Consider the following 23,490-nt stretch of genomic DNA (forward strand, 5'->3'; position numbering starts at 1 on the left):
AAAATGGTCAATTCATATCTTCATTTAATTAGGGATTTTCTCTTCATTGAAAACCACAATTAAGAGGCCCGATTTAATATAGTATGTAATGATCCTAATTCTACCTATTTTTACTCTTGTTACAATTTATTCAAATGTGGTTCATACTTGGAACTTCAACATAACTTTTTAAAAAGACACAAAAAAGCTGAGATATAATGATCAAGATAACTTATAAAATATTTAAAGTCCAAGAAAAGCATTTTCTGTTAATTATTTAGTTTTTATATAAGTTAGCTTATTAGGTATCAAGACAGTATATGGAAGAGAAATGAACAACCCAGACTTTATCTTAAAGCCAGCTATGTTCATATCCTCCAAATCCCATTTATCTAGATCTTGGACCCTGAACTTAAGACTAAGCACTCTCCCATCATGTGAAACCCACTTGCTGTTAGGGGCCTTCAACTCAAGGCACAGGAGTTTGCAGACCATTCCTGATAATACCACAGGGCACCAGTGTTTCAGGTCTGACAACAGGACATTGTTCTTCCACGATCCTGTAACTGAGGGCCCCCATATAACTTCATTTCCATTCAATAGTTTTCTTCTGTTTTCCCTCATTCTTGAGCTCAGTCTTGACAATCTGCTCACTAGCTTGGGCTATTGCTGAAATTTCTTCACAACCTTCCCAGTATCTTTTTCTTCATTATGAAATTAGGCCCTAGGCCCATTTCAGGCAAAAAAAAAAAAAATCTACTTATAATAAATTTCCAAGATCCCAACTGTCTGTTGGTCTATCTGTCTGGGTCTTGATCCATCAGTCTTACTAAAAACAGTCACCATTTTGGCAATTATTGTGCCAGGGTTTTGTGTGACTGAGCTGGCCTCATTCAATGTCCAAGCATCCTTATGGAAGTGATTCAATATTGAATAAGAACTTTTTTTTTCTTTAAAGAGTTTAACTGATCTCCCCTTGCACAATAATGACTGATTAGTAGAAAACTTTGCAGAATAACAAATGATCTTAAACTGAATATAGGGATCCAAATCTAGTTATCATGTCACAATTTGTCCTGGTATTTCATTGTCTTTGTGATAGATGCTATTAAGAGGTATTTATTTATTTAGAGAGTTCTAGACCATGATATAGCTGAATATTTTAAACACCTTCATAAGAATTTCAAATTAAATTATTAAGTGTCAACCTTCCTAGATCCATAATAATTTTTGCTACACACATATTGTCATTTAAAAGCATTTATGTTAGTTCCACAATAGAAAGAGCTATTAGAACTCCTACAGAAGCCATTTATCTTACGATCCTATCTTAAGAATTCATGTTGGAAATTTACAAAAAAAAAAAAAAAAAAAAACAACAACAACAAAAAAACTGGATCCATGTGCTTACACTCTCTCAAAAAGGAACAAAGTAAACACTTTCATTTTAGAGAAATTTCGTTCTGAACACTTTTATGTGCAAATGAGAAAGCTCATCCTTTATTAGGGGATTCTTTCTTTGTTATCAAGGATATCTTTACAGCACGGTAACATTACCTAAGAGATGGCAACCAAAAGTTTTCTAACCAAAAGTTTTCTAATGACTATATGTACAAATCTAGTTTTCTACCTACAAAATCTTTCTCCTTCAGTTTTCCTTGACGTAGAAATTTTTCCATGGTGTACCAAGTAGCATTTATTCCTCCTTTTTTCCTCATTTTTCCACCTACACTATGGTGAAATGCTCTCCAAATAGTGCTAGAAACTCATCAACTTCTGACTGGGAGGTACTGTTTTCCAGAAACACCTGGCCCTATAACAAGGGATATAATTCACGAGAAAGAACCTGAGGGTCAAATAAGAAAATTTGAATGATTGGATCATTGCTACAGAGCAAACACACTATAGAGTAAAGCAAAAATCTGGATATAAACAGGATTATGAAGTGTGCAGAAAAACATAAGTGAAGGCACCTTGAAAAATAGGTAAAGAAAAGTCAGTGACACATAACCTGGGTTGAGATCAAACACAAAGAGATAGAAAGAGCCACATCAAAGCTGCACTGTGATCATCTCTCCCCTTGACATATCACTTTGTAATATTTCTGTAGTACATGGAATGAAGTCATGAGTAAAACCTCAAAACTTAGAATGGTGTTAAAACCAAAATCCATATTAACTCTTCAGACAAGTAATTCACTTGCTAATTCAGATCAATAATACCAATAATGCCAATATTTTCCCATCATTTTATGAAATGTATCCAAAGGTTCATTATATATATATATATATATATATATATATATATATATATATATATATATATATTCCACCTTATACTCCTCAAACTTCCATAGTTACATGTTTAAGTATTTAAAATAGGGATGAACAGAGAAAACTATGTATTAGCTGAGCCTGTGATAGGCAGGAAGGAGGAAAAACAGCTATTCAACCTCCACAGGAATTCTTCTCTGAAGTAATAATTTCTAATATATGAATTTGACTCTAAATATCTTTTCTGATCACACTTCTTGTTGACCTCTAAATACAAGCATGAGATTTTTCTCTTACTTGATCCAAACTAAGAGGCTCTAGTCTTATTGACCTGTGCTCATGTCTCACTGTATTCTAATAATTAAGCTTAGAGTTCTATTATTTTTCATGTAATTATTGCATATTCCTCAAATTGCGATTGATCCTATGACAGTTACTCAGTGTAAAATTATCTACAGATACCCACAGACACACATATGCGCACACACACACATTCCTGTGCAAAATGTTTTTAGTGATTTCAGACAAAAGGAATAGTAATAAATATTTTAAAGCATCCAACTTGGATGCCTGTTTTTATACAAATTGTGAATAAAGTATTCTGAATGGTCATATTTTTTCAATGTGAATTGAACATATATTTAAATTTTATCTTAGTCTTTAATGAAGTGTATTTTTATTATAAAGTGGCATTTACCAATTTTGAGATATTTCATTGTACTGTAACATTACATGCACTTAAGAAGGTATGAAGTGTCTGCCTCCCAAGACAATGGACACATTCAGTTTTAGGGGGAGTCATTCCCTATATAAAATCTATTGTAAATCTATTGTATTTCTATACTATTTATTTACTTGATCATATTTTTGTATCTTTTCCTTTTATCCACCTGAAACAATTTCCCATTGTAGGATTTTTCTATCAGTATCCACTGAAAAGTGCCACATCTGTCTGGCTTTATGTGTGCTATTCCACAGGGGTGTCAAAGCAATCTGAGGGCCAGCCAGCAATGAAGTCCACTGTGGGCAGTTATGAGTTCTTCATTTTCCATCCTGCCAACTCTCTGTTTAGTTGTCTTTGCATTCTGTTATTGTTCTCCTGGTATTTCCTGCTTTGCTTCAGTTTATCCCTCTGTGGATATTTTTAAAAGAGTTAGACATTAAATTAAATGCTCTGTATTTCCTTCCACATAGAGTTCATCTCATTCTTTTAGCCATCTTCATATTTTAAGTCTCATTTGAGTGATAAATACTCTCAGAACTAGTTCAGCAAATTGAGATATCCTGTTTTTAAGTAGATTTTTAAAATGTTTATTACCATTTGTACTCTTACTTATTTCTAAGGGAAAAAAAGTGCAGATTTAAATACTTATTTTTCTAAAATTAAAAGAGTTAACTTGGTAGTATTGAGTGTTATGTATTAGGCATCCTGTATTTTCCATATCTCACCTCCATGAGGATAAAATTAAAGTTATGATAATGACATGACTCCCCGGCTGCCAAGCCATGCAGCTGGTCTACTGGTCCCTGCCGAGATGCTGTGGTAGAGTGGTGGAGCAGTGGAGTGGTGGAGCAGCAGAGCCGCAGCCTGAGTTTGGTCAGAGCACAGGGGACACACAAGGCCTCCTGGAGCCTGCCATACAGGCCCAGAGGGCCAAAGACACAGAGATGCAGCGCTGAGGTGAGCTGAGGTGTGCTAGACCCTTTGTGGACTTCAACCTCAATTTCCTCAACTTCCCCCAAGAAAATGGACATGAGTCAGATCTGATAGAAGCCAGGACTTGAGTGTTACACAACAGTGTTAGTATTTGTTTCCAAATCCTAATTAGCATAAATTTGGAACATTAATAAGTTTCCAAACTCTCATTAGCATAAGTTTGAACCAATAGCATTGGTACTTCTTTTCAGAACCTAATTAGCATAAGTTTGGACCAATAGCAGTGACTCAAGTGCTACATAAACCCCTAGATTGGCAAGCTTGGAGCAGAAAACCTGGTATAGGATCCTCTCTTGCATTGCAGGAATTCTGTTTCTGTTTTTATTCTTCAGTAAATCCTACTCTTATACTTATCCATCCTGGTCTGGGTATTTCATGCTTCAAAGTCATAAGACAAGACCCAAAAAGAGGAGGGCACACTTCTTGGCTGCAGAGGCCTGTTAGTTTATGCAGACCCCACCAGCCCTGAAGCAGTGCATTTGTGTTTCATCTCAACACTCTGGTTTCAATAAGACTAGCAAAGACCTTTATTCCTTTCCTTCTACACTTATCTGTTCATTAAAAACATTATCCTTCTATGTGTTCCAGAATATTCTAGACTTTTTGGATCAGATTGAGAAGAAGACTTTTTGGTAACAATGTCCCAGTAAACATTTTCCTTTCCCATTTCTCTTTCTATCATAAAAGTCTTCCTGCTCCCAGAGAAAAAGGCCCAATATTACTTTTTTACTTCTTGATTCCACAAATAGTCCAGAAGACTGCTGGACCACTGGTGTTTCAGAAGTAATCTAATGGTAATTTAGACTCAACTTAAATTTCTAGATTGAGGTCACTTGGATATAAATAAATAAAATAATCTGCTGGTGACTTGGGAGGCTGAGGCAAGAAAATGACAAGTTCCAGGCCAGTCTGGGCATCTTAGCAAGATCCTATCTCAAAATTAAACAATAAAAAGGGCTAGGTGTGTAGCTCAATGGTAAAGTGCCACTGGGTTCAATCCCCAGTACATTTGGGAAAATAAAAAATAAATTAAAAAAAGAAAATAATCTGTATTTTTCCAAAGAAAGCAAGGTGATTTCAAACCTATTTTAAACATTATGTTTAATACTCCCTCCTTCAAAAAATATATTCACCAAGTGGTAACACATTTCATAAGGCTCTATCTCCAAAAGGATAAATATTTTATGCAATCACTTCCACTGATTTGACTGGGCAAATTTCCATTAGTGCAAATATCAAGCTGGGCTGTGAGGGATAGTTTGCTCCTTCACTTAATAGAACTAAATATACATTTTTATCCCCATTGACCACTGAGCCAAAGTACAAGCAGTCAAAATCACCAGGCCATTCAAAATAAGATCACATAAGCAGATTAATTCTAAATTGTGCATAAAATTATTACATTTTAGGAAAAGTAGATACTGCTAAAGTCTCTTTTGGAAGTAAGAATAGACACCAAGGACGAAAATGCACATGTTGGTGTTTACTTTGTTTTTGTTTATAGAATCTTGATTTTCAGCCCAATTTACCTCTTCACATTATACAATACTGATTTCCTAAGGGAACAAATAGTCACTAGCATGTGAAATAATATTCCTTAATAAGCTTTTGCCATTTGTGTTTCTAAATATAATATATGTAAACAAATTTTCAGCCTTTCAAGGAAAACCTGTGATCCCTTTGGAAAGTTCAAACTCTCATTTATAAGTATAAAATATTCTATGATTCCTAGTATATAGCAAATGGGAGGATTGTATACTGTTTAGTGGCCATTACATACTTAAAATAGTCAGACATTGTACCAAAATTCATAAAAATTAGTCATTCTAAGTTAAAAAAAAAAAAAGACTTATTTCCTTATCCTAGAGAAGATATTTCCTCTAGGCTAAGACTGTAGTTAAGTTTGATGATTTATAAATATTGCTATTCTACTTTTATGGAAATTCCGACAGTAAAGAAACAATCTTAACATACTCATTAAAGTATAGTCTCTAGAACTAAAAGGAATAGCCAAAATTTCCTTTGACAGATGATGAGCCTGATATTCTAAATTGCCAAGGTATTTCTGTTGTGTCCTTGACAGGGCAATATAGAAAAATTAGTTGAAGGTTTGTCTCCACTAAATTATGTAGATGGTGGTAGACTACATAATATTTGATAGCTTTGGTTTTCCTCCACTTATAAAATGATAACTGTAATTGGTATTGCTCTCCAAGTATGTCAGGCCTACCTCCTTCTGGTCACATGGTAGAGTCCTACCTCCTTCTGGTCACATGGTAGAGTATACTCCTCAGCCCACTTTGAAAGATAATTAATTAAATATTTTTGCTCAATAAACTGGGATCATAAGCAATACACTTTATTATCATTAAGATTTGAAATCCAATGCATGCTTTGCCAGAATTTCTGGCAACATGTAGAGGCTGGCTATTCCATAGGCTTATTGTAACCCAGAATGCAAAAGAGAAATAAGCCTTTGTTGTTTTAAGACACAGAGATTAGGGGGTTGTTTCTGCAACATAAACTAGCTTATATTATATAATCCACTGCCTGAGAGTATTCACTTGTAAAACGAAACATGATGAAACTCGCAAAATCTGGAACATCTCATGTACTGAAGAAATGTTAGATTGAATCTTAGAACCAAAAATTAATGTCATGTTTTCTGATGGCCACTGTGGCTATATAACAATATTGGCTGACATTCCCAGTGTAATCTGCTGCCTCTTCATTTCGGTCATTTTAATATAACTTAAGGTTTCAATGAACAATTTACTATACAATAAATTTTAAAACCATACTGTTGGGCTGGGGATGTGGCTCAAGCAGTAGCGCGCTCACCTGGCATGCGTGCGGCCCGGGTTCGATCCTCAGCACCACATACAAACAAAGATGCTGTGTCCACCGAAAACTAAAAAATATTAAAATATTAAAAATTCTCTCTTTCTAAAAAAAAAAACAAAAAAAAACATACTGATGGTTTATGTGTTTCAAGCATGAGTATTACAAAAAGTAAGTGTAAAAGAATTATTTGTTTCTCTAAATTTTAAGAACTAAGTATTAATCCAGATTCAGCATCTCCATGAAGTTGCCCTGTAAAATCCCCAACCACCATGTGAACAAAAAATAACATATACATTTTTAAGGGGACAACGTAACTTCCGCCCATGTAATCCAAATTTCAATAAAATACATTACTAGCTTTCAATTTCTTTTTGCCAAAAACTATAGCAAAGTGCTGTTGGGTTGACCTCCTTAATATCTCTGAAATTGGTACAATTTTTCTCTCTTTATAGTCATTACCCTAGTCTACATAACTTACACTTCTCACATGAATTACTATTCCAACATCAAGAGGTCTTCCTCTTCAATCTTGTTCATTTTTAACCCATTTATAAAATATATCCTGTGTGAGCTTTTTTGGGGCATTTTTATTAGGACATTATAGTCCTAAATAATAATAGGGATTATTTTGACACACTCATAAATGCATAAAATATAATCTTCATTTCAATTCCCAGTACTTCTCCTTTTCCCTCCCTGAATTCATTACTAATTTCTTTACTCTATTGGTCTTCCTCCTACTTATTTATTTTTTGTAATTGGAACATTATAGTTATATATAAGGTAGAATTCATTGTAATATATTTCTACATGCACATGGCATGATTTGGTAAATTTTATTCTGCAATTCCTCCCCGTTCCCATCTCCCCTCCTTCCCTTTGGATGTAACTTAACATAGAGTACTTGCCTAGCATATGTAAGTCTCTGGGTTCAACCCTGAGTACCATTAAAAAAAAAATCCTATGTGAGCTTATAAATGTACAGATATGATCATTTCACTGGCCTTTCTGAAATGGTAAAGTAGATCTGCATTTCCCTCATATAAAATCCAAATCCCTTAATGGACTTACATATTGCTATAGACTGAAAGTTTTTCTCCCACCTCAGTTCATGTTTAAGACTAAACTCCAAATATGATACTATTAGGGAAAGGAGCCTTTGGGAGTAATTAGGTTTAGATGAAGGCATGACTTTGGTGTCCCTAGGATGAAATTAGCTTCCTAATAAGGACAGGAAGAGGCACCAGAGATTCCTTTCTCCCTTTGCTCTTCCACACTCCCCTCCATTTTGTAATGACCATTAAGAAGGCACCTATCTGCAAGCCAGGAAGAGGGCCTTTGAATATTAAGTCTTGCAAAACCTTGACTTTAGACTTACCATTCTACAGAACTTTGAAAAATGAATGTCTACAGTTTAAGTCACCCAGTCTATGATATTATGTTAAGCAGCCTGAGACACACCTTTTACCATTCTGAATTATCTTTCCAGTCTATTTTATTTCACTACACTCTACTGTACTTTATCAACATGGTGAGCTAGAACTACAGGTCACAGATCATCAGCCTTCATAACTTCTCCATCTGCTCTATCTCTTGAACATACTGGTAGCTGGAAAAGCCTATTTTCTCAAATTCTCTGGCACACTCTGATTTGGGGTCCTATTGTCAGCATTTCACAAAAGCTAATTAGTAAGTTATCTCTGTCCAATTTCTCTTTTCAGGTTCTTACTTCTTCACTTTTTACCACAATTGTTCAAAGTCATGTTTGCACAATAAATTTCTTATTTATGATAATCATAGTGCTTATTTGTCCCTGATTGAACAGGGACCTTTATGGTCATTGGAAATGATTATACAGTAATCAAACCCCCAGGATAGCAGTCTGGAATTTATTTGTTGCTCTGATTAGATTTAAAGGCATTAATGACTTCATTGCTTGTAGAAAAAAGAATATTGGTCGTTCATGACATGAAATGGCAAAATAATTCCTTAAGTGTTACTTCTAGTCAACTTCAATCTAATATCTATCAGAGGCAACTTATTCTGTGACCAAATAGTTGTTACTATCAAACATTTTGTTGGCAATAGTGAATAATAAAAGCACTGGTTGCTTCTAACTGCACTGCATAATTTGGAGAAAGAAAATGATAATTTCAGCAACCTGAATTTCTAGCTCAAGTAGCAAAAGAGTAAATGACTCTGTGACTGATCTAAAAGACTCTGTTTCTATATTCTCAGGGTAGAGATATCTGTAAGTTAAACCCAAAGACAAACACGACTGGGATGGATTACAACAACAATTGAATTTACAATTTTTCAGTATCATTTATGTTATAGTAAAATATTGATTAGAAAGGAATGGGACCCTGAAATTTGGGAAGGCTTCATATGAGGAAATGTGAAGTAAGCTAGACATTGAATTCTAAATTCTTCCAAATGTCTTTGACAGAAGAAGTATCTCTTTCTCTTTTCATTGAAAAGCCTGGACTTCCTTTCATCAGGAAATTGTAGCGGCTTCCACAAGTTAATGCCTGGCAGAAGAATGATGATATCTGTTAAGAGCTATTAAGACTCGCACATCCCATTTTCTGCAATACATACAACTAGATTCACATCCTGGCAGGATGTACAGAATAAGGAACAAAGGGCCACATGAGAAAGTATTAAGTATAACAAAGGACTATTAATATTTTCCCATTAGAAATATGGCTCCTAAAAATGTTGGCTCAAAGTAAGAAGACTATTTTTTAGATCATTCAGAATTTACTCAGACTAATAAACAGGTTTTCTGAATTCAGGGTTCTAATTCAAGTTGCTTGAGTGGCTGGGAATGGTCCTGACAGTTATCCCAGTTGCTACCTAGAAGCTAGATCCAAAGGTGGCTTACAATAAATGAAGTTCAAATATAAGACCTCAAATGTGTATGGATATTAAATGGATTTGTTGTGTAAGCATTGCTCACCTACTGTCTATATTATTCAACTAAGAGCTTGAAAATATTTATGAGAACAGGGCCAAATCCCTGAATAGCCCTGAAGTACCTGATCTCTGTAGGTAGGAAGAATACCAGAGTATGGTATCTCAGAATGGGCATGATGGGAGCCCACAAGGGTAGGACAGCACCTCACAGAGAAATTTCTATGGACATGAATTTGTATCTTCCTCCTAAGAAATAAGTAACATCTGATGGGGTATCTTTAGATTTTAAAGACAAGCAATATTTCATTTGGCTGTGTCATGTAGATCCATTTAATAAACAACCTGAGAGACTTATAGCTTTCAGTGGGGCCCACTTCGTGGATGCTCTGAAGAAAATCCATGCTGCCATACAAGTTGTTCTACCATATGGCCAGCAGATCTGATATTTCTTGCAATGCTCATAGTAGATTGAAATACTATATGGAACTTTTAGCAAAGCATAGAATTTTAGATATTGGAGAAAAACTGTAGTATCCTCTGTAGATAAATATTGTGCTTTTGAGAAACAGATGCTTGTCCCCATCATGCACGATTGAAAACTGAAAGTTTGACCACAAACCATAAACTATGATGTTACCTGAATCATCCATCAAAAAAGTGGGTGCTATCTGAATATTCCCCTACTAGAAGCTATGAGTTTAGGTGTGCAAAAATGCACATCAACATCAACTAAAAAAGGTGTGTTAGAGATAGACTCCAGCTAGCCCTGAAGGCCCAAATAAATTGCCATTGGACCAGATTTCCATGGCACCTACCACTGTTATACAGTCTATTTTTTCAACCTTCCACATATGGCCTTAAGAGGAAGTTAAATAAGGAAGAAATATTTTGGGCTCAGTTTCCTGGGTGAAACTGCATGATCTGCTGGAAATCTGAACAGCTACAATACAGTAGCCTTAGTCTGAGATGACCCATGAAGACAATGGAAAAGTAATGCTCCCCAAAACCTGAACTTTGAGCAGAGTTCCAAGATATTAATTTTTTTTTTCCTGACAAGAGAGATGATAACAGGTACAAATGTACAATACCTGATGACTAAGGTTATACTAGATATTCAGGAATTTGGAATAAACATGATTGGAAAATTGGTGACAAAGAGATCTTGCATTAGCCACACAGATTACTAACACAGCCTTCTAAGTGGTCTCCTTATTTCCAGTTTTGCCCTTTTCTAATCCATTCTCTAAAATATAGCCTGAGGGAGCTTTTAAAATGTCTATCCAATTATTTCACTGCTCTGCTTGAAGTCCTAAAAAGGATTCCCACTTCTCTTAGATAAAATCCAAACTCTTTAATATAGCTTACATATTCTATCCACTTACTATCTGACTCCAGTTTATCTTTGCAAGTCTTATATCTCATTACTCACTATGGTAAAATCTATATTTTAGTTTCCAGTTATGCATGATTGCTCTTCTTCCTGGAATTATCTTTATACACATCCATCTTCCTTTCTTTTCTTTCTTTCTCTCTTTTCCTTTTTTTTTTTTTCCAGTACTGAGGATTTATCCTGGGGTCTGTTTGACTAAGCTGTATCCCCAACCCCTACACCCTACCCCTTTTTATTTTTTATTTTGAGACCATCTTGCTAAATTTTTCAGATTAGCCCCAAACTTGCAATACTCTTGCTCAGCCTCCCGAGTTGCTGGGATTGAAAGCATGCACCACCATGCCCACCTCAGATTCAGCATCTTTAAATCACAGGAATACCAACTTAGCCCTTACTTGCTCTGGGAAGATTTTTGATCCATCTTAAGATATTTTCCCCTACTACACTTAATTATATTAAGGTTTATTTCTAAATAAATCTTCCATGGATGACTCACCCCTAAACAAAGAAACAACAGCCTCAGTATATTTATGCTATAGATTCCATGTTGAATTCTCCAAGCAATAGACTTATTTATTTCTGTTTGGGATGAACTTCCTTCTTGGACTATTCAAAAAAATAGTATTTTTTCCCCAGTAAAAATTTACTAAAAATTAAAACTCATAATTTATTTATAATAAGATATCCTAAATAGTCTAATTTTGAACATTTCACAATTTTTAGCAAATTAGAAGTATCTGTAGTTACCTTATTATACATGTTCACTCGCTTTATAATAGCTATTACATTTATATTTTAGATAAAATAAAATTTTAAAGCTGAAATGAATTTATCTCAGTAGTACCCAGGTTATTTTAAGTCTCAACATCCTGCCTTCCAAGTGATTATTCATTTATGCTTTAACATCTCCAATCACTGAGCACTCAGTTATACACTAAGTGAAATTAATCTAACATAATATATTATATAGAAATTTTAATTGGATATCATTTTATAATGTCTCTCCATATAGTTTAAACCTAATTATATTCAGTAAAGTCTATATTAATCAATTGTTGTGTGTGTGTGTGTGTGTGTGTGTGTGTGTGGTTTGTTTTGGTTTAGTTTAGGTTTTGTGTGTATGTGTGTGTTTATGTATGCTGGGATGGAAACTAAGCCCTTGTGCATGCCAAGCACACACTCTACCACAGAGATACAATCTCAGCCCTTTTAACCAATTTTAATTCTTTCAAAAATTAAGTACTTTTAGTATTTAAAGACCATGATTGGGGTCCTCAAAGCTTTATTACTTGAAACATATATGTAGTCATTTTACATATAAAAACAATATCTAGCTATTCTGAGTAGAAAGAGAGAAAAAACAGTCTGAGGTATTGCTTTATTTTAATTGTCACAGTTAAAATGTACCATGGGCTACACAATTATACAAGTAGAAATAAATATTTACATATAATCCTAGTATAAGAAATCTTCTGACTTATGTGGGAATAGGAAAAAACAGTTTATTTTCAGCTGAACAAGTTTCTTTACATAATTATGATTTTTTGCTATTTTTTTGTTTTATTCTATAATTTTCCTGACAAATAATTACTATGAAATCTCCTTCACATTCAACACTGGTAAATTTCAGAAAAGCAAAATCCAACAGATTTTGGATATCTTCTCCTTTCATTTTTGGAATCTGTTTGGGTGACTAAGACAAACAGATGCTTCTTTGCATCATGGAAAGACTCAAGCAGATTCGAAACTCGGTGCAAATGGAACTCCATATTCATTATTCTCCCCAGTTATAAATGGCAAATGCAACAGTGACCATGTTGATTAGCCCTAGGCATCTGGTAGTCAGGATCATTGTGAGGTTACAAGAATCTTCTGGTGTCCTTGATTCTTGAAAAATAAGAGATGGTGAAAATAGACCAAAGCATCCTATTAACCAAATAATTCAGTAAATATTAATACCAGCCTGAACACTCAACTCAATTTCTTTTCATATACACATATCAGAGGTGATATAGATTATTAGATTTCCCATAAGGTAACTCACAGTCATTAGCATATTTTGGCAGTATTATTAGCAAATGATATTCCCCTGTTACAACATTAAACAAGAGTCTTACCATGATTCATATTTGCCATGCAATTTATTATGATGTTAAATAATGATATCAAAAGAGTATGCCATAGAGTTCATCATCATGAAAACATACTTTTGGCATCAGAATCAGTGAGGAAAAACAGTCAAACAGTGGGAATTTTCAGTTTGTATAGTTTTCCTATATTATGACAAGACAAAAAGAAAATTGATACCATTATTGCTTACTAGTAAGAATAGAATATGTGGTAAATTATCACCTGCACCTCAGATAGACCATTGCTCAAAGATACACAAAGAACTCAAAAACTTAACACCAAAACAACAAATAACCCAATCAATACATGGGCAAAGAAACTGAACAGCCACTTCACAGAAAAAGAAATACAAATGGTCAAAAATATATGAAAAAATGTTCAATATCTCTAGGAGTTAGTGAAAAGCAAATTAAAACTACACTGAGAGTCCATCTCACTCCAGTCAGAATGGCAATTATCAAGAATACAAATAACAATAAATGTTGCCAAGGATGTGGGGGGAAGGTTCACTCATACATTGTAAATTGGTGAAACCACTCTGGAAAGCAGTATGGAAATTCCTCAGAAAACCTGAAATGGAACCACAATCTGATCTAGTTATCCCACTCCTTGGCTTATACCTAAAGGACTTAAATCAGTTATACTACAGTAACATAGCAGCCCAATATTTATAGCAGCTCAATTCACAATAGTTAAGTTATGGAACCAACCTAGATGCCCTTCAACAGACAATGAATAAAGAAAACGTGGTATGTATGTATGTATGTATATATGTATGTGTGTGTGTGTGTATATACACACACACACTCACACACACACACACACAATGGAATATTACTCTGCCTTAAAGAAAAATGAAAATATGGCATTTGCCAGTAAATGGATATAACTGGAGAATATCATGTAAGTTAAATTAGCCAGTCCCCAAAAAACAAAGGTCAAGTGTTCTCTCTGATATGTACATGCTAACCCACAATAAGGGAGGGTAGGGAGGGGAAGTATTGAAGTTCATTGGATTAGACAAAGGGGAATGAAAAGCAGGAAAGGGCAATTGGAATAGGAAAGACAGTAAAATGAATTGGAAATAACTTTTTCTATGTTCACATATGAATACATGACCAGAGTCACTCCACATCATGTTCAACCACAAGTATGGGATCAAAATTGTAATGGGTTGCACCCCATATATGTGTGATATGTCAAAATATACCCTCCTGTCATGTATCCAAAAAATAATAAAAATTTTTAAAAAGATGTCTCAGATTATTAAAATAAAAAAATCATGGAAAACATATATTTTATCTGAGGAACAATAGGAATCATATTTTAAAACCACCAAATCTACTATGGAATATGGACATACAGATAGAAAATTGTATATCATTAGCAAACTAGAATTTGATCTCATTTATTCTTTTTTTTAATTGAGACCACACTAAATCAGTATTGATGTTTTTACACTAGTTAGTATGTAGAGCAAACATAATCAGTTATGAAAAATTATGTTATTACATATGCTCAAAACTGTGCTTACATGGCTTCAGATAATCTTCACAATATCTCTGGGAAATAAGCATCCTCAACTCAGAGATATTTAATATTAATAAAGATCCCACAAATTTGAAATATCAGAACCCGGATGCAAACAATTACTCTAAGGCCCCATTGCTTTATCTGCTATAAATGAAAGCCCAAAATGCAACCTACTTATTTTATCAGGCTCCAGGTATACATCATACATTATGAGTCAGAAAACTTTTTCTATAAAGGGACGCATAGTAAATATTTTTAGCTTGGTGAGCCAGATGGTCTTTGTCACAACTGTTAAAACTGCTGTAATAGAATGAAAGCAGCCATAAACAAATGAACAACATAGCTATATTCAAATGAAACTTAAAATATAAACAGCAGGTCAGACTTGGTCCATAGAATATAGTTTGCTGAACTTTATCTTACACTATTTCATGAAGCATTTAGTTTGATAAATAATCAAGCAAAAATTATTTCATCAATAGCATATCCCTTAAGAATATTGTATGACTGGCCTGGTCAGCAGGTTGGTTCCAATGACATTTGTAGAGTCCAGTTCTCAAACTTAGATCAGGAAACCCATATTCTCAGCATGGATGGCATCATAGAGCAGAAGCTAATCTCAGTGCATTAGAGGGGTAATCTGGAAATCACTATTGGACTTTCTCATTATTAGAAGAGTCATGCTTTCTCATATATTATAGAACGACTTCTTGAAATCAAACATCAAGACAGAATGGTAAGTAACTTACTAGCAATGGGTCTGGGCTGGGAAAGAAGGGGGAGATACATGCATAATACATTTGTTCATTGATGTTTAGCAGACACAATTATATAACTGCAAAACTAACCATTACAAATTCATTTGATAATTTTTAGCAATGGTCATTTTTATCATATACAAGAAGTATCTTCATTTGATGGCATTTGTTCAGTTTTGTCCCATAACTAAAATATTTTGTAGAAAAAAAAAAAGAGATACTAGCCCAAGTGAACATTTATTCAAATGCAACTGCCTACAAGAAGGCCCATAGACCCCATTTACCTCTGATGACCTGGCTTTATCCATCTATGTCTATATATGGCTCTCTTGATATATATATATATATATATATATATATATATATATATATATATATATATATAAATATATATGAATATAAATATATATATATATCATACCTCAGATATGCAGATTGTGTTGATTAATATCAATAAGCTGAGATGTAATTTAACAGATTATTTTATTATATTGCAACCATTTTATGAATTTATTACATATCATTGATATAATACTGTTAAAGTTCAAAACTGATCACTTAGATTTTTCATGCATACGTTTATGGATTTACAGTTATAATTAATACATTAAAGTCGAATTTGGGGATTTATAAATTTAAGAACTTTTTAGCCACATTGCTCACAATGTGGAAATTATTGTGTGTGAATGTGTGCATTCACGTGGATATGTACCCAATATAGCAAGTTTCCACTATGCTGCTTCTCCTGCCTCCTTATGTCATTTTCTACTGATTTCTGGCACACTCAGTTTCTTAATGAAACACGACATGTTTAATTAACTGCTTAATGGTATTCATCCAGGATAGATTAGAAAATCCATGAAGGTAGGAACCACATTTTTCCTTTTTCCTGTTCCTTGCTATATTCAGACACTAGCCAATATGTAAGATGTAGGACTCACATTAATAAATATATGTTAACAAATAAATTAAATGATATTTTCCCCCCTTAGGTGAAACAAAGGGGGAAAAATGTGATTCAAACACTCTTTACATAAACAGTCTTCATTGAAGACCTTATTTCATTTTATAATATGGTTAGTGCATGCATTTCCTGAAGAACACTGATAATACATCCTCACGGATGCACACCAAAGTAGAGAACATGTTCATCCAGATCCCACACTCTATCAAAGGGGAGAGTCAGTCTTCAGCTGCTCTCCTCTTAGCTTGTTGTGCTGAAACTGCTATCAAGCATCTGATAGAATATCAAGTAGATTGCCACTTTGAGCTATTGGATCAATAATAATATTTCTTCATATTTGTATAGCAAGCATTTATACTTTCAAATAGCACTTTCATAACTATTGTCTAATCTGATCCTTACAAGGGCAGGACCTGGTAAGAGGATCAGATTATCTTTTCTGTTTCATGCTTGAAGGCAATGTAGGACTACAGAAGTTAACTGGGAGAGGTGGAACAAAATATAAGACCTTGGGTTTCCTACATCTTAGATCATTCTCTGGTCACTGGATAATTCTGCCTCATGACATAACTGTCATATTCAGCAGCAGAATCACAATTAGCCACTTACTTCTACTATTTCTAAGAAGACAGACATTATGAGATTTAGTCCAGCTCTTTAATGATCTGATACCACACTGGGGACAGCATCACTGTCAGGGAGACAGTGTGATACAGTGCAAAGATCATAGACCTTGCCTTCTGGGCCACATCTATAAACAGCACATTAATCTATGACTGCTAGAGGTTTGTGTTTTGTTTTGAGGAATAAACATAATGTTTGTAAAGTAGGCAATTCAGCACTAAAACCATTTTTTCCTTGTCTGAGATGATTGCATCCCTTTCTAATGTCCATGTTATCCACAATAACAAACGGAATCTGATCTGTTGGGGTGGCATTGTGCACTAAACACTGAAACTTGGTTTTGTGGCCTCTTGATTAAAGGGGGTAACTGATATTTTGGTCAATGACTGACAAAAAAAAAAAGTTGCTTTGTAGGATTTAAATGAGTGCCCTGCAGTATGTGCCTTGTTTTCTTTTACCCTTTGGTTTCTCCCTGCCTAACACCTGAGCAGGAAGGTTGAACGGCCATCTTGTGACCCCTAGGGGACATAGCTACCTGCTAAGGATGGTGGGAAGATAAGAGGGAGCGTAAATCCATACCGTATCATGAACCAACCTACTTAACTGCCCCTCAACAACTTTCTTTCACTTTTTGTAACAACAAGAAAAGACACTAATGGTTTAAGTCACTGTTTGGAGGTTTTCCTATGCATCCAAATAAAATTCTCACCTCATAATTTTCTTTTATTCAAATTTCTATGCCATGAAACATAAATTCTACCGTGAAGTCATGTGACAGATTTCATATAGCTTAAAGAGGCCAATATACTCTGCAGCATATTCTGAGTAGTTTCTCCATGGCAGACACTCCATTTGTACAGAAGTCCTATTGATAACCCTTTAACCCTTAGGTGTGAGAATAAATCAGTCTCTACTATAGAGTACAAAGTTACCAGACTTCTCATTTCTTTCTTTTAAAATTCTTTCATGTTAAGCCCGACAGCAGCATTTCTATTTTCTTCCCCTTAGCATCTGGAATAACCCACGATCTAGGATACATTTCTGTGGATTTAGAGTCTAAAATGTCACCACATGCTGTGGCTAATAATAACGCATAATAATAACTGATATAAAGGATTCTCTAATATATCTTGAGTAATACAGCTAGATTAGTAATGCAGCTATTATTTCTTTAATAAAAATAAACATAATCAAATAATGATATAATAAAAAATAAATTACCAATTTAGTGAAGTTCTCTGGGTTAGTGACTATGCTGAGGACATGACTTGGTCACCAGGTCAGTTACTGGTGGAGCCAGGGTTTGCACTCATTTAGGTGTGTCCTCTCTAGTGTAGGACTATTTCCTCATAATCCAGGCTCCACCATAGCATGAGTTTTACTTCTGTGATTGGCCAGTCTGTCCGGTGACCTTGCCAGACATAGACCTCGGGGCTTAATTTGACATGATATAATTAAGTCCTTACACCTGTATCAGGTAGGACTATAATTATAATATTTTACAGAGGAGGAATGCAAGGTATAGAGGGATGAAGCCAAGCCCCAGAACACATGTCTAGTGAGGAACAGATATGTGTAGATTCGGATGCTGCTCTACTTGAGTCCAAATCCATATTTCTAATGACTACATGATGCTGCCTTGATTTTGTATATAGAATATCAATGTCCAATTTCTGCTCACAGAAATTTGAGTACTAAAACTAGAAATTCTCTTTAAGAAAGTCTAGAAGCTTATTTATGTGTAGAGAGTAGCCTCTTCTGGCTGAGGATGAATTCTTCCCTCATCAGGTTTCCCCTCCACAACTCATCTCTGTTTCAGAGACCCCAACAGACCAGTGCCATGAAACATATATTCTACCGTGAAGTCATGTGACAGATTTCACACAGCTTAAAGAGGCCAATACACTCTGCAGCATATTCTGAGTAGTTTCTCCATGGCAGACACTCCATTTGTACAGAAGTCCCAGTGATAACCCTTTAACCCTTAGGCGTGAGAATAAATCAGTCTCTACTACAGAGTACAAAATTACCAGACTTCTTATTTCTTTCTTTTAAAGTTCTTTCATGCTAAGCCCGACAGCAGCATTTCTGTTTTCTTCCCCCTAGCATCTGGAATAACCCACGATCTAGGATACATTTCTGTGGATTTAGAGTCTAAAATGTCACCACATGCTGTGGCTAATAATAACGCATAATAATAACTGCTGTGAAAGTTCTTTCACTGTCAGCTCTCTTTTTATTTCATTTAAAAAATAATAATTCCAAGGCCCATTGCTGCGCCTCTGAGTTCATTTACAAATCAAAGGTATATTTAGATATATGTTTTTAAAAAACAAAATAGTAACATTCAGATCATTCAGATCTCAAGCTTCAGGCAAAGTAATCTCCTGGGCTGCTAGTAAAGAAAAACACTGATTTCTAAGTGGTCTAGCATTGAAGTAGGATTCCAGTAGAGGGTAGTCTCATAGACTTATAACCTTGGAGTCTATCTGATTCAAGCCTCTCATTAGGTCTCAACACTTCTTTGTTGTGTTAAACATGCTATATATAACAACTTTTTTAAAACTCTACAATGTTTAAGATAGAACTTATTGACTTTACAGAGAATGGTTCATGTTCAAAAATAGCTATAATTCCAGGCAAGTTTAAGTATATGTGCCATTGAAGTAAAAAGAACAATTGGCTTCAGTAATTTTTTCTAGCATGACCATTATAGACAGAAGGATGAGGATGGTTTGGGTACCAACAGGGTCTTAACACTAGCCATCATACAAATGCTTCATCGTGTCTGACAGTATGACATGTAATCTCCCTTCAATCCTTTCCCTCCTACTCACTTTACACCTCCATTTTGGAATTGCTATCAGTAGATCACTGCTGTGGGACTTTGGTATCTGTCTTTTATTCTTCATAATATTTTTTATACCTAAAATGTGTTCATATAAAAACCAGTTACTACTTTTCTGATCTCTCAAGTCAAAATTTTATGTTACCCAATTCTCAAAATAACATTGATTGCTGCATCTACAACTGGTAAAACAATGTTATGGTTTAGATATTACTTGTGCCCCCAAAACTTGTGTGTGAGATAATGCAAGAATATGCAATCTTTGTAATGTTTTGAATAACCAATAAAAAAAATAAAAATAAATAAATAAATAAAAAATAAAAACAGATTACTAGCTATGAGAAAAAAAAAAAGAATATGCAGAGGTAAAATGATTCAGGTAGATTAATCCCCTTAGCTAATCAGGGGATTAATCTACATAAATGGATTAACTGGACCATAACTGTAGGTTGATGGCATATATCTGGAGGAAGTAGGTCATGGGAGTGTGACTGTGTAGTTTATATTTTTGCCCCTGGTGAGAGGAGCTCTCTCTATGGTATCTGGCTATCATAAGCTGAGCTGCCTTCCTCTGTCATTTCTTTCGGCCTCATCTTGGGCCCAGAGCTATAGAGTCAGTTGACCATAGATTGAACCTCTGAAATTGTGAGCCCACATAAACTTTTCCTCCTCTAAGTTATTCTTGTCAGGTCTTTTGGTTACAGTGATGAAAAGTTGACTAAAACAAACATACTGGTCATTTCACTTTCACATTTACTCAATAACCATTTGTTTATCCATCTAAATTATACAATCTATAGGGAAAATCTTCTATTTTTGGTTTTGTTTTTGATTATGCATCCTCAATATTGAGGTCAAATCTTGGTTTATATTTGATGATAAGTAAATATTTTTGAATAAAATATTGAATGAATGACTGGAAGAAAAATTAAGGAAATTTTTCAGAAAGGAAGTGAATGAATTTGTGGCAACAGATTTAGCAAAATAAATAAACTGAAATCTAACTGTCTCTGTGTATGTGTTTGTATGTGTGCACACATATGCACATGTGTTTGTAGATGTCTATGAGTTAAGGAGAGGTGCCTAAATGGGGTCAGAAGTGTGCCATAAGAAGCAAGTTGAAGCTCAGTAGATAAGTCAGAATGTAAAGAAATTGGTGATATATCTGAATTAGTTATTATTAGATTCCTGCTCCTCTCTTGGCTCACTGTCCTTTCTACACTTTCTCCAGAAAGCTGAAGCAGAGAGGTCCATATTGAGACACATGAGTCAGTGTGAAGAGTGCTGGCGAGGGGAGGTAAGAGATGAAATGAGAAGTGGGGTAAAATGAACATCTATGAAATTTCTAGCATGTTTCCTAGAGTATAGGCTATCAGGTTTGTGCTTTCCCAGTTAGGAAACTGAAAAAATCCTATAATCAGGTGCTTGGAGGAGATGCCAAGATGGGAACTGATGTGCAAGCAAGTTAGTAGAGAATGGAAAGCCCAGAAAATAAGGGGAGGAACAGGAGTGGGCCAGAGGAACCTTTAGACCAAATGGAGGAGAAGCAGGGAAAGGAAGGAGGATTGGAGAGGAAGAGTCTCAGATGGCAGTACAGTTCTAAGAATGTTTTGATCAGAATAATGGGCAGTCCTTGAACTAAAGTCACTCTTTAAGGAAATGTCTAGTGTCTATTAACCAGTTGCTTAGTTCAAGAACATTTCACAGTGTTCATTAGCTGGAGCAGCCTTGGAAAGTGTAGCCTCAACTCAGAGGTAGATGCAGAAAAAAAGCAGATATGGCTACCATTCTATTATGTTCCTTATACCAGGAGAGCTGAGAAGTGAATTCTTTCTTTTTTTCTCAAAAAGAAATATTAACAGCGTCCTTTAAAAACCATACTTAAAATTGAAATTCTTTTTGAAAAGACAATAAGTATCTTCTAATGATACTTAAGTATATAGATAAAATGCAAAACATGTGAGTGGCATTGATATGTACTAAGCACAAATGTGTAATATTTCATATCTGTGGCGGGGGGAGAGATATCAATCTGTAAATAATATGACAAACAAATTGTTCCCAACTATTAATTCTCATTGTGGGTATATAGGTATGTATTATGTCCTTTTCTACATATTTTAAATGTTTCAAAATTTGATGTTTTATAAGAAAGGAAAGACATGAAAGAATATGATAAATAACATGTTTGGTGAATATTATGCAATGAATAAATTAGGAATATGAGTTTTTGTGTAAAGAAATAGAGAAGAATGAGAAGATGAATTATAATATTTCACTATGTCCAGCAGGTAAAAAATCTTTCATATTAAGATAGAAGATTTAAAGTAAAATGAACACACAAAAAATAAGCTAAAGTAAAATTTTAAGTCTGAGAAAATTATTGTTTTGGAATTCTGCTACTCTACCTGCCATCTATCCTCTCCTTTATCATGCACTAATCATCTAATTTTGCTTAAACATACCATGCCTCCTTCACTCGAAGTCCGTATGGTTTTGGTATGGCTAATGCTCTCACCTTTGCATAATAGAATACATTTGACTCAGATTGACTAATGCTGGCATTCCATTTCCAGGTTACAGTATTTATTGGGAAAAGCACCTAATGCAATTAATACAATGAGATTAAAATGCAATTTCTTTGCTTCATTTTTTGGAGGGAGGGGCATTAAAACTTAGGAGAAAGAGGATATCAATGTACATAATTGGTATATTCCTAAAATTACCAAACTGCAAGTCTTCCACCACAGAGGGAGAAGTAACCAATAGATGAAGGTCCTACACAGGAGATTCAAGCTCAGAGAAGGGGAAGTACTGGTGCCTGATAGTAATGCCTAGATCTAAACCCAGGAGAGCCTGGATTGGAAGACTTGAATCAACAACAAGCCAGTGGTTTTTTTCTTCAAATTGAAACATATTTAAGCAGAAAATTCACTAAGGCTTTATGTTACGGAATAGAAACAAGGTATTTCAGATCCTGGACAATGCTGACAGGATAGAATTAACAGAAGGGAAAGAGAAAGACAGTGTACTTATGTTAATATATTTATATTTTAATATGAGGGATGGAGTTTAGTGTAAAGTACATTAATTATATAATAAGAGTACAAGTGCATTGGAATCTAAATCAAATAGTAAATCATAATATGGTGGGAGGAGAAGGAAAAGGATGTGAAGAACTAAGTTGTTAATATTTTAAAATTAGAGATTCAAAAGTAAACAAGGCAGATACATTTATTGTAGGTGAGAATAGTAGCAACTATGGTATTAGTAATTTGGTATTGTTCTGGTTGAAAATTAAATGTTCAAAAATTCTATCTTAAAAGTTTATTCTATGGATATACTTGGAAGTATACAATAAAGTTTGCAAAATGTCTGGAAAAAAGAACACCCAAATATAAATCCATAGAACCTGTATTAGATACATTATACTGTGAGGTAAGTACAAAGGATGAGATCATTTCAATAGAACTATAAGGCGATAATATCAAAACATACATTTAAAAGGAAA

Source organism: Callospermophilus lateralis, chromosome 2 (assembly GCF_048772815.1).
Source record: "Callospermophilus lateralis isolate mCalLat2 chromosome 2, mCalLat2.hap1, whole genome shotgun sequence".
In the NCBI taxonomy this organism is placed as follows: domain Eukaryota; kingdom Metazoa; phylum Chordata; class Mammalia; order Rodentia; family Sciuridae; genus Callospermophilus; species Callospermophilus lateralis.